At 33.2% G+C, this 12,307-nt stretch overlaps 1 pseudogene; it reads right to left on the reverse strand.

Moving 5' to 3' along the window:
* On the reverse strand, positions 1-2,673 carry LOC150035498 (uncharacterized; annotated as a pseudogene).
* Positions 2,674-12,307: the final 9,634 nt, after the last annotated feature.

A 12,307-nucleotide genomic window follows, 5' to 3' on the forward strand; every position in this document is an offset into this window, starting at 1 on the left:
CTAATTCAAATTATTCATCAGTATTGAACTGTTATTGAGAGATAATTGTTCTTCATTATCATCGTTTATGAAGTCATGATCGCCATGTACAATAATTGGCCTTTCCACAACTGTAAGATCAACATCAACTCTGCATAAAGTAACCTCCTCAATGGTTTCATCCACTCGGATGCCACCAACAATTTTTGGTAAATCTAGTTGTGCGTTTTCAACATCATCCACTTCCGGTACATCCCATATTCGTTTATTTTGGACTACTTGAACAACTTTCCAATTGCTACCATGTTTGATGTCATCAATGTAAAAGACTTGTTGTGCTTGGATAGCAAAGATGAAAGGCTCGTCGACATACCAAAAGTGTGATGTATTGATCGATTTATATCCTAAATCCACATGTGTTCTATTACTTTCGTTGTTATCTGTGTCAAACCATCTACACTTCAACAAGAAAACGCGTCTTCTGTTCACTTATTGGAAATCTAATACTTCGTCTACAACACCGTAGAAATTGTTATCCACACTTGTGTTCTCACTGATCTCCCCGGCCACTAGGACTTCATTATTTTGTGTAGCTTGACGATTATCACGCTCTACAGTGTGAAACCGTACCCCATTAACAATACATCCATTGTAAGAGCGCATCTCAGACGAAGGTCCCATTGCAAATGAAAAGAAATCATCGGAGATATATTCTCTCTCGTATCGTTGTAGAACCTGATAATTAATTATACATTACAAATGACTACGAAAATGAATCATCCCTCAACTGTTGCCTACAAAATGACTATGTATACCTGAGATTTGAACCAATCGGGAAATTTGCATTGATGTTTTATATATAAGTTAGAGGCGTTTTGAGCTTCACGACGAATTAACCTCAAATGTTGCCTACAAAATTGATCATTTAAATGTTATATCAAAGGAGATACCCTAGAATTTAGAAAAGGAAAAAGTTTGAAACGTACTTGCGATAGTCTGTTATTTCTTTACAATTGTTGAGAATGTATCAATGTGCAATACGCTTTTCCTCCGCTGATAGCGTCCGTAAAGTTAACGCCCCTAATGGTCGTACCCTCTTCCTAAATAATTCAAATTCACCAAATATCTCGTGATTGGGAATGTTATCATCATTTCATTCATCTCTATTGAATCTCGTTTCAATCCCACTTAGATATCGCGAGCAGAAGTTCCATGATTCATCATTACATATGCTTCTGCTATAGACCCCTCAGAACGTGCTTTGTTCCATACAAATTGTTTTAATGTTCGTAAACTTCTTTCAATAGGATACATCCAACTGTAACTAACTAGACCCACCACTTTGGTTTCATATGGTAGATGAACTGCAAGGTATACCATTACATAGAAAAAGACAAGTGGGAATATTCTCTCCAATTTACAAAGTATGACTATGATGTTTGCTTGTAGTCTGTTCAAATCACTTACACATATTATCTTTGCACATAAGTCGCGAAAGAATGTACACAACTTAACAATAGCAGTGGATACATTCTTCGGTAAGTATGCTCAAATACCAATAGGGAGTAGTCTGTGAAGCAACACATGACAGTCGTGTATTTTCAGCCCCGATATTTTCCATCTTTGTCATTGACACATCGTGATATGTTAGATACAAATCCATCAGGGAATTTCACTGATTTCAAATACTTATAAAATGAAATCCGTTCACCATTTGTTAATGTGTATACTGCGTGTGGTTTTACAAATCTGTTATCGATCTGTATCAAGTGTAGGTCCTTTCTTATCTTCAAATCTTGTAAGTCTAATTGAGCATTCGTTGTATCCTTTTTCTTTCCTTCAATATGTAACAATGTGCCCACCAAATTGTCGTATATGTTTTTTTCAATATGCATTACATCCAATTTATGTCGTAACAATAGTCTGGACCAATATGTAAGTTGGAAAAAAAATACTCTTTTTAGTCCAGTTTAGAATTCGCTTTCTTTTTTTATCTTGCTTCGATGGATGTTTGCTAAGCATAGAAAAGTTTAGCGTATTTATTTGTTGTAATATCTCTTCTCCATTCATTACAACTGGTGGAGGTCTACGTTCAACTTTTCTATCATGTTGTCTACTTCGACCCCAACTATGATTCTCTGGAAGATAACGTCGATGTCCCATAAATGATATTTTCCCTCTTATCCCGAAGGACGAGATATCTTCTTTGCATATTGGACATGTTGGATAACCTTTTGTACTCCACCCAGATAAGTCACCATACGCAGGGAAGTCATTAATCGTCCATAATAAGGCAGCATATAGTTGAAAAAACTCACCAGCAACAGAATCATAAGTTCGCACACCAATTGTCCACAACTTTTTCAACTCTTCAATCAACGGTTGCAAGTAAACATCAATTTCCTTTCCAGGAGATTTTGGACCAGGTACGAGCAAAGACATGAAGAAGTTTGTTTCCTTCATGCATTTCCAAGGGGGCAAATTATAAGGAATTATCATCACAGGCCACATACTATAAGAAGTGCTCATATTTCCAAACGGATTGAAGTTATCTGAAGCTAATCCCAAACGAACATTTCGAGGATCTAAAGCGAAATGAGGGAATTCACGATCAAAATGTTTCTACCCCTCTGCATCAGCTGGATGTCGCAATACATCCTCCGTTTCAACTCGCTTATTTTTATGCCATCTCATGTCAGAAGCGCCTTCTTTTGATGCAAACAAACGTTTTAATCTCGGTATCAATGGAAAATGGCACAATACCTTATTTGGTATTTTTTCACCCTTGCCATCATTAACTTTGTACCAAGACTCACCACAAACAGGGCATTGTTGCAAATCTACAAACTCTTTCCAATACAATACACAATCATATTTGCACACATGAATAGACTCATAACCTATGCCTAAATCATGCAATTTTCGCTTGGCTTCATAAAAGGAAGTAGGTACAGAGGTGCCAGCTAGAAACGCTGCTTTTAACAATTCCAACAACATGTCAAACAATTTGTTACTCCAGCCATTCAGAACTTTGATATGCATCAACTTCACTAAAAAGTTCAAGGACGCGAACACCCAGGGTATATTTCATTACGTGCTTCGGTCATTAAATCCTCGAATAAGTTCATGGTATCTCTTTCTTGACCATTAAAGGAAATTTCATTCTCAATCCTTCCTTTATTTGCATTTTCGTTTTCAATTGGAACTTGTAAATCATTTATAAGATTCAACATCTCATTTTCTTCGACAGCATTACTCTCTATACTATCTACTTCAACATCCTGTACTGAATAACTTGTATCACTTCTAGATAAGTTTACTGGCTCTCTATGATATACTCATTCATAATATGAGGGAGATATTCCATATGTTAATAGATGTCATTCCACAATATCTATCTTTTCCCAAATTGAATTCATACAATTCTTGCATGGATATCTTATTCGTTCGGAATCATTAACATGAAACCTTGCCATATCTAAGAACTGTGATACTCCTTCTCTATACTCCACTAATAATTTATTCCTTAGTTTAATCCATTCTTTATTCATCCTTAAAAATAAATATTTTCTGACCAACTTGTAATCCAAAATAATAACCTGGATTAGAGGACAAAGTACAAAGTATTATTAAGCATTGAGTTCCATAATTTTCATTTTTTAAGACAAAATAAACACATAGGTCCCTAGACCGTTTAAATTGTCTTAACAACTTTCAAATATTTTATTTAATATGTCTCCAAGCTTTCAATTTTATGTCTAATATATGCCTTTCATCTATTCAACATCTTCTAAAATTTACAAGCCTATTGGACATAAAATTTAAAGTTCAATTTTCTATTAGACACAACATTTAGTTTTACGTCTAGTAGATTCTTTAAACTTTTTTAAAATATTAAATGTGTTAAGTACCAAATTGGAGGTTTAAAGATTTATTTTATATTTTTTAGATTAATATAGGCCTTTCATTTATTCAACATCTTCAAAATGTTAAATCATGCATGCTTAGGCTCCAAATAACCAATATCATATGACATGTTCGTTATAAAATTACTCTCAACAATTTTAGAGAATTGTAAAACAAATATATTCTGCAAAATTGACGAGATATTAATGGGCATGATTTGTACAAAAAAAATTTCAGAGAAGATTTTAATGGGCATGATTTTAATGGACATGATTTGTACAATAATTTTAGAGAATTAATAAAAGCGAATACAATATTGAAACACATTTTAATGGGCATGATTTGTACAACAATTTCAGAAAATTAATAAAAGCGAATACAATATTAAAACACATTTTAATGGGCATTTCACATATGATTTAAATAAATATACAAGATAAAATAAAATGAGAAAATTACCGATGAGGAGACGACGGCGGCGGGGGACAGTTGATTGCAGCTGCTGGCCGAAGGGAGGAGCGGCGATAGACGAAAAATGGATGAAAAATGGGGGGGAAATGGGACAAAAATGGGAGAGGGAGGGAAAGGAGTTGGTGGAAAAACATTTTTTATATTGTAATGGGAGAAATGGGAGAAATATGGGATGGAAAAATGGAAGAAAAATTGGATGGGAAAAATGGAGAAAATGGGAGGTAAAGTGTAAAAGGATGGGAAAATGGGGAGAGAGAGGGAGAATGGTGAAGAAAAATGAGGAAAATGGGAGAAGAAGGGAAAAATTTGAGAGGGAGAGGAAGAAAATGGGGCGGCGCCAATTAGGGGGGTGGAGAGAGAGATTAGGGTTAGGGTTTTATGAAAATAGGGAAAAGAATGGGGGAGTAGGGAAGAAGAAGGGGTCTAGTTTAAACCAGACCCCTCTTCCGATGCCGCCCGACGGGCAAGACCCGATGCTTGAGACTGACGTCGGGAGTTCCCCGGGAACTCCCAACGGGCATTTACGTTGTCGGGAGAGACTCCCGACGCTCTATTTAGGCATTGGGAGAACTCCTTTTTCTTGTAGTGTTAAATTAATATAAATGTTATATTAATTTAATTAATTGTTTATGAATCTAATCCTTGTCCAATAATTGTTTTTATATTATGCATTTGATATATGATTTATTTTTCTTATATGTCATAATGTATGCCATATAGTATAAGTTCCATCCACAGGTTATGTATTTTTCATGCATCATTTATATTATAAATGTTATAATATATAGTATAAGTTCCATCATAGTGAAGAGGAAACATGAAGATTTCGTTCTTCAAGTGTAAGACTTCTATTCCCTTTTTCTCTTCTTAATTTCTCAAGCATTCTGTATGTTTTGTTTAATTAAATACATGATCTATTCTGTTTCTCTGTAAAATTGCGTTCTATAAATTTTTTGGAATTAGGACAATCTGCTTCTGTTGCGGACCCTTCACAGGGATCCTTTAGATAAAATCTTATGGCTTTGATCAAAATGTTAATGAATCTTGTATATACAAGAGAATCATCAATAGTTCAGTAACTTTTCTAGTATTGTATGTAAATGATATCCTTCTCATTGAGAATGATGTAGGCATGCTGACTGAAATTAAACATTGGCTAGTGACCCAATTTAAAATGAAATATTTGGGAGAGGCGCAATTTTTTTGGGCATTCAGATCTTTAGAGATCGAAAGAACAAAACACTAGCCCTGTCTCAGGCATCGTACATTGACAAGATGCTTGTCAAATTCTCGATGCAGGACTCCAAGAGGTGTTTACTCCCTTTTAGGCATGGAGTTATGTTATCTAAGGAAAAGTATCCTAAGACACCTCAAGAGTTTGAGGAAATAAGACGGATCCTCTATTCATCGGTTGTTGGTAGCCTGATGTATGCGATGTTATGTACTAAACCTAACATCTATTATGTGGTGGGGATAGTCAGTAGATATCAGTCTAATCCAGTATTTAATCACTGGACCGCCATTAAAAACATCCTCAAGTATCTACAAAGAACAAGATACTATATGCTCGTGTATAGTTCTAAGGATTTGATCCTTATAAGATACACCAACTCTGATTTCCAGATTGATAAGTAGGAAATCCACATCAGGATCAGTGTTTACTCTTGAAGGAGGAGCAGTAATCTGGAGGAGTACCAAGCAGGGGTGCATTGCTGACTCCACCATGGAGGTTAAGTATGTAGTAGCTTGTGAAGCTGTTAAAGAAGTTGTGTGGCTCATAAAATTCCTGACTGATTTGGAAATGGTTCCAGACCTGTCTAAGCCCATCACCCTTTATTGTGACAATAGTAGTGTTGTGGCCAATTCCCGAGAGCTAGAAGTCACAAGTGCAAGAAATACTTAGAGTGGAAAAATCATATCATCCAAGAGATTGTACATTGAAGGGACGTGATTGTCACGCAGATAGCTTCAGAGCACAACGTTGCTGATCCATTTACAAAGATCGTCATGACTAAGGTGTTTGAGGGTCACCTACAGAGTATGGATCTACGAAACATGCCACATTTAGACTGGGAAGTGGGAGATTATGTACTGGGTGCATGTTATGCCCTAGTTTATTGCTTTGTGTACTAATGTATTCGTATGACTTTTATATTGTACACCCCACTAGCTTTAGGATAAGTGGGAGATCGTTGGGGTTGATGCCCTAATTTCGTGAGTCCTGTAGTTTGTAATGTTTGTAATTGTAATGTACAAACTATTTATTTATTTAATAAAATATGATATATTTTATTTGACATTTAGTAGTATTAACCCACAAACCAATAAATTAACATCCAAAGATATCTTTTGTAGCTTAAACATGTATGTAGAGACATACAAGTGGATCATGTTTAAGTGATAACCAAAATGGTATGTATTAGATGGATAAGGTTAGATATCTTATGCTAGTGACACTACGAACACAACCCGCTTTGTAGATGTTACAATTATTGTAAAGTACTACAAATAATCAGGTCCTAATCATTCAAGATATGTGAGTGAGGGTATTCTATATAAAGGAGTTTGTATAAGACCGGACCATGAAATGGCTAGTCACATTATATAATACCATTCATAATAGAGACTTACATTTCACCAAGATGATCATAGGTGACATGACCTAAATCATAAGTGAGTTATGAACTCATGCCTATGAAGGTAGTCCTTTGATTTATATGGGTGAGATTGGTCAGATCGCAGACTCAATAAGCCTACCATTTTGGGGATTCGTCTGATTGAGGAGCTGGGAACACAGATACACAAGAAGGAATTCACTCCTTCCCTAATGTCGGGGTAAGTAGATGAATTTCTCCTTTAAGGGCTGATTCTAGGGTTTGAACAATGTGGCGCCACACCCTCTCTTGGCCTGAGAGGGGTTTGGTCATAGTTGGATTACGACTTATTGTTCATTAGATGGATCAGTAGTACTTAAGGATTAGATGTAACTACATGGACAAAATGGTAATTTTGGTCTAACTCTACTTACGAGCAATTTGTGAAAGGTCATTGAACTGTTGATGGATTATATCAAATGGACATAGAAATATATCTGTAGTGCAAAGAGTACAATTATCGGTCTTTAGTGGAGTGCCCAACAATTAATGGATGTTGAATAATTTAATTAACGGAGTTTAATTAATTATTCAAGTACCATTGGAGCTTTAATCTACAGATCCATGAGGTCCCATTTGTAGCTCAACATAGATTATTGAGAATCAATTTTTGGATTAATTTGGATTGTTCAAATTAATTGAGGAAATTAAATATATGTGATACAATTCATTTTACTTAATTATATATATGATATAATTACTATAATGTATTTGATACATTATTTGAGATGAAATAAATGCTTGAATATGATTCAAGTATTAATTATGTGAATTGGATTCATATAATTAAGTTTGATATAAATAGAATTTATATTAATTACTATGCATTGAATAAAACTATAGGTTATATTGTATATGATACAATATTAAACTATAAGTTATATGTTATATATGATATAACATATATATATATATAATTCTATTTTAAATTAAAATTAATTTATTTTTTATTATAATTTTATTTTAAAATTAAATGAAGGAAAATAACTTATCTCCCCTTAATTCTTTCAACTCACTAAGTGAGTGGGTAGTTTTTATTTTTTGGGAAATCTTCATCCTCAAAGGGGATGGTTACAGGACTCTCAAAATGTGTGGATTTTGTGTGTAATCTCAAAATTCTCAGTAACTTTCCAAAAGACTCTCCCTACTCCTCTCAATCTCTCCCTCTCTCCAAAAATCACAGATCCCATTCAACTCTTGTGATTCACATCTCAAAGAGAATACAAAGGTAATTCTTGTGGTGGCGTCCAAATCGTTCTTGGTTCAAGGGTTCCATTTGATCGTAATCAATTTGGGGAAGAGGATTCATGAAGATTTCTGTTATTCAGAGGTAAGGTTTTCCTTAATCCCTTTTTCTCTTTTTCTCTTCTAAAATGCATACTGTAATTTTAGTTTGCTTGCATAACTTTGTATTTTGTAAAATTTGTATTCTATGAAAATTAAATTTTGACTAATCCTCGCTTCCGCAGTGGACCTTCACCTGTTCTTTCAAAGCCGACTTCAACTCTTTCCCTTTTTAAACCGTGTGTCCGACCAACCAATTTTTTCCCTTAATTTTTGTACTGCCAACTACTGCTCCCACTCTCTATTAGGTCTCTTCCCAAAATCACCCCACGTGCACCTTCCCTTTCATTTGAGGTGGCTTAGCCAAATTTGTAATGACCCAACCTTTCGAGTACTCTGACAAGGCCGTTACGAATAAATACACATTTACATTCAAAACATTTTGACCGTTAAACCAAAAATTTATTAAAATAGGGATGATTATTTCAATTTATTTTATTAAATAAATATAAAATAAATAAAAACATTTAATCAGTGCCCTTAAAACCATTTACAAAGTAAAAAAAAAAAAAAAAAACTTTCAAACCTTTAAAATTTTATGTTTGACATTAAACTCTTGTTTCAAAACGAACAAATGACTAAAAAGAAACATAGACTGAGGGGAAGAGATTTCTTTTGTTCCCATATGGCTCTGTCACGAATCCCATCTGTCACTCGCCGATCTATTCTTGTCATTGCCTGTAAAACATAAAGAGGAAAGGGTGAGTATGAAATACTCAGTAAGTGACTCTCTACTAGGCCATCTGGGTTACTTATTAGCTAGTTTATCGAACCATCGATGTACACCGTCATATTAGTCGTTGTGATCCTAAAAGAGTCAAATATCAGTCGTGTGATCTCGAAGGAACACGTATCAGTCATAGTGGGTAACCTGAAGATCCACAAATCAGTCATAGACATGAACTCGAAAGCCCACAATCAATCATAGACATGAACCCAAAGGGATATGAATCAGTCATAGACATGAACATGAAGGAACATGAATCAGTCATAGACATAAACTCGGAGGAACGTGAATCAGTCATATGTGTACACCTGCCTAGATAAGAAAAACTAACAAGAACCCTATAACTTAGCATGCATCAGTTCATATAACTCTTGTGTTATATTTACAGTCATTTATCTTAGGGGTAAAATTTTTAGTACATCCTCAATTAGCAATACATTCATCATGGTCCAAAACAGTCCAATCCAATCAGTCAATGCCATTAAATCATGTAGTTTAATCAGTCATAATTTATAGTCCAAACAGTCTAGAATAATCAGTCAAATCAGCCTTAGCAGTCTCAAGAAATAGTCCAAGTAGTCTTAAGTAAATAGTCCAAGTGGTAGGGACGACTGGTTCGCAAGTCACTTACTTCGATATAAATGAAGCAATCCAACTCTCTTAGCGTGAGAAACTTTTTGGCATAAATTCCAAATTAATCTTCAATATAAAAATTTCCTCAGAATCGACCTTAAAATTATTAGACAACTTGCTTTTGATTCAAAAATCCCCCCGAACCTTCAATTAAATCAAAGACAATATGGGTAACATGAGTTTAGTCCAAGCTTAATGGGAGCCCATAATCTTTTCATGAAATAATGTCAGACAACATGCTATGTCCGTTAAAACTCCAATTTGATGTCTGGATACATGAGAAATATGAGTTTGGTCCAGGATAGAACTCTAATTGGCCTCCTTTTGGAATGAAGTGAATGGTTTAGAGTGAGGTGGATGATTGTATTTATAGAGGAAAAATAATTCTAATCCTAAACCATTTGGGATTCCATAACTTGAAGCAGTACATAGATTATATTTCCTTTTTGAATAAGACATTTTCTCTAATTAGGATATCCATATTTTAATTAATTTGAAAAATCCATAATCTAAATAATTGGAGAATCCATATTCTTTTTGAATTAGAAATTTCACAATCTAATAATTAGAAATTTCATAACTTAATAAATCTAAATTAAATCCAAACTTCTTTTATCAAGTCAATTTAAATTAATTATCTTCTCTAATTTGGATCCAAACTCCAAAATTAAGGAGGACAAAATTTAAAACCACAATTTTTTCTTCTTCTTAAATTTCAAATTCCTTTTAATTTTCAAAATCCTAATTCTTTTACTTTTCTTTGTTTTCAATCTTTATTCAAAATAAATCCAAAAATTCTAAATCTCTCATCAAATTAATCTCAAATCAATTAACTTCTCCAATTAACTTAATTTTGGCTCCAAATCAAAATTAAAGGGAATATACAATCCAATATTTGAGATAAAATTACATCATTTCAAATATTTAATCAATTTAAAAAAATCACACTTTCTCCCAAGTAAATTAATCCAATTTCCCCTTAAATTGAATGAAAATTCCTATTCTTTACAAATATCTTTTTAAATTAATTATCTTGTCTACCAAATTAAATTTTTAGCCCTAATTTATCAAAATAACACCTAAATATTTCAAGATAATTTAATGAAAATTACTTGAAAATTCGGGATGTTACAAAATTTCACTTTGTTTTCTTACTCAAAAACAATCACCTCCTCTTTTGATTGAGTCAAATTTTCTCCTATTTCGCCACGTCCTACTTCTAAACTTGATTTGCACACGGTCAGATTAGACGCGTTGGTAACTCTTCCCCTCTTACCATGTGTTTGACACTGTATGTCTTATTGCATGGTCCTCCATGCTTGTTTACAACTCTTATGCGTCCAAGGTAACCTCCCCTTCTATTTGAAAGCTTGCATCCAATGCAACTTAAGGTATGCACCCAATGTCTCTTAAGGTATGCGTTTAATGTCATCTTTTTTTTGTCCAAAACATGCGTCCAAAGTAACCATCCTACGTTGTATGCTTAATACCATTCTCCTTAAGTTAGATATTTCATACTAACTTCCTTAGAGCTTGCGTCCAATACTCAAACAAAGACTCCCTCAGGCATGATGCATTGCACATAATCTCTAAATAGGTATTTCTCAAGTTTGATGAGTTGAACTTCCTCATACTTTATCTTATGCATGCTATCCTTTTTTCTAGTAATATTTAGTCAATTTTTTGCCCTTTACCTCAATTATATACAACCTTATCATAACAAAATCAACTTAGGGAATTGATCCAAGTTTTTAAGGCTTACGAAATAATCGTAAGAAATTGGAATGAAATAGGCTTAATCTTCTAAAACCAAAAATAAAAAATACCAAACGAGGCCATAGTAGTTGATAAGGAAAAGAAGAACCCGAGATCATGGTGGGAGGAAGGAAAGTATTTTACACATTTATATTTATTTAACTATTTTAATAATTAAATAAATAATTTAGTTCTGTTTAATTAATGTTTTATATAAAAATATATATTCATTTAGTTTTTTTATTTTAAATGATTAAGGCCCTATTTTGTAGTTATTTTGTTTTTTTTGTTTTTTTTTTTTAAAAATTAAACCTATGGACACTATTTTTATCTCAAAATTTCTTTCGTTGTTATCTCTTTTTCACCAATTGTTTAAAAAATTAAGTCAAATTTTGATAACTAAAAAAAGTACCTTTTATTTTTGGAATTTGGCTAAGAATTAAACCATTTTATTTGAGAAAGGTGCAAACTATTATGGTTACCAAACGGGTCCTAACTAATTAGTGAATATAACAACATATGAATAATATTAAATTTAATTAATGACTACATTAATTGTTCTCTTACATTTAATTAAGTAATTATTTAATTTTGATTATTATATACAAATTTGTAAATCGAAATATTTAACTTACAACATTATATTGATTAGTCTGCTTATCCAAACATTGATCTTTAAACCCTAAACATTTAAATTTCATATATTTAATACTCATACATATGAACAATATCTGTGATCTAAATGAGTTGTTAGGGAGTTGCAGATTTATAGTTTCATAAGTTATAAATATATTTAATATAATGTCCTTCGAGCTTGAGCTTAACTACTATTTTTCTC

This window comes from Benincasa hispida, chromosome 6 (genome assembly GCF_027475165.1).
Source record: "Benincasa hispida cultivar pf3 chromosome 6, pf3_genome.v1.1, whole genome shotgun sequence".
In the NCBI taxonomy this organism is placed as follows: Eukaryota; Viridiplantae; Streptophyta; class Magnoliopsida; order Cucurbitales; family Cucurbitaceae; genus Benincasa; species Benincasa hispida.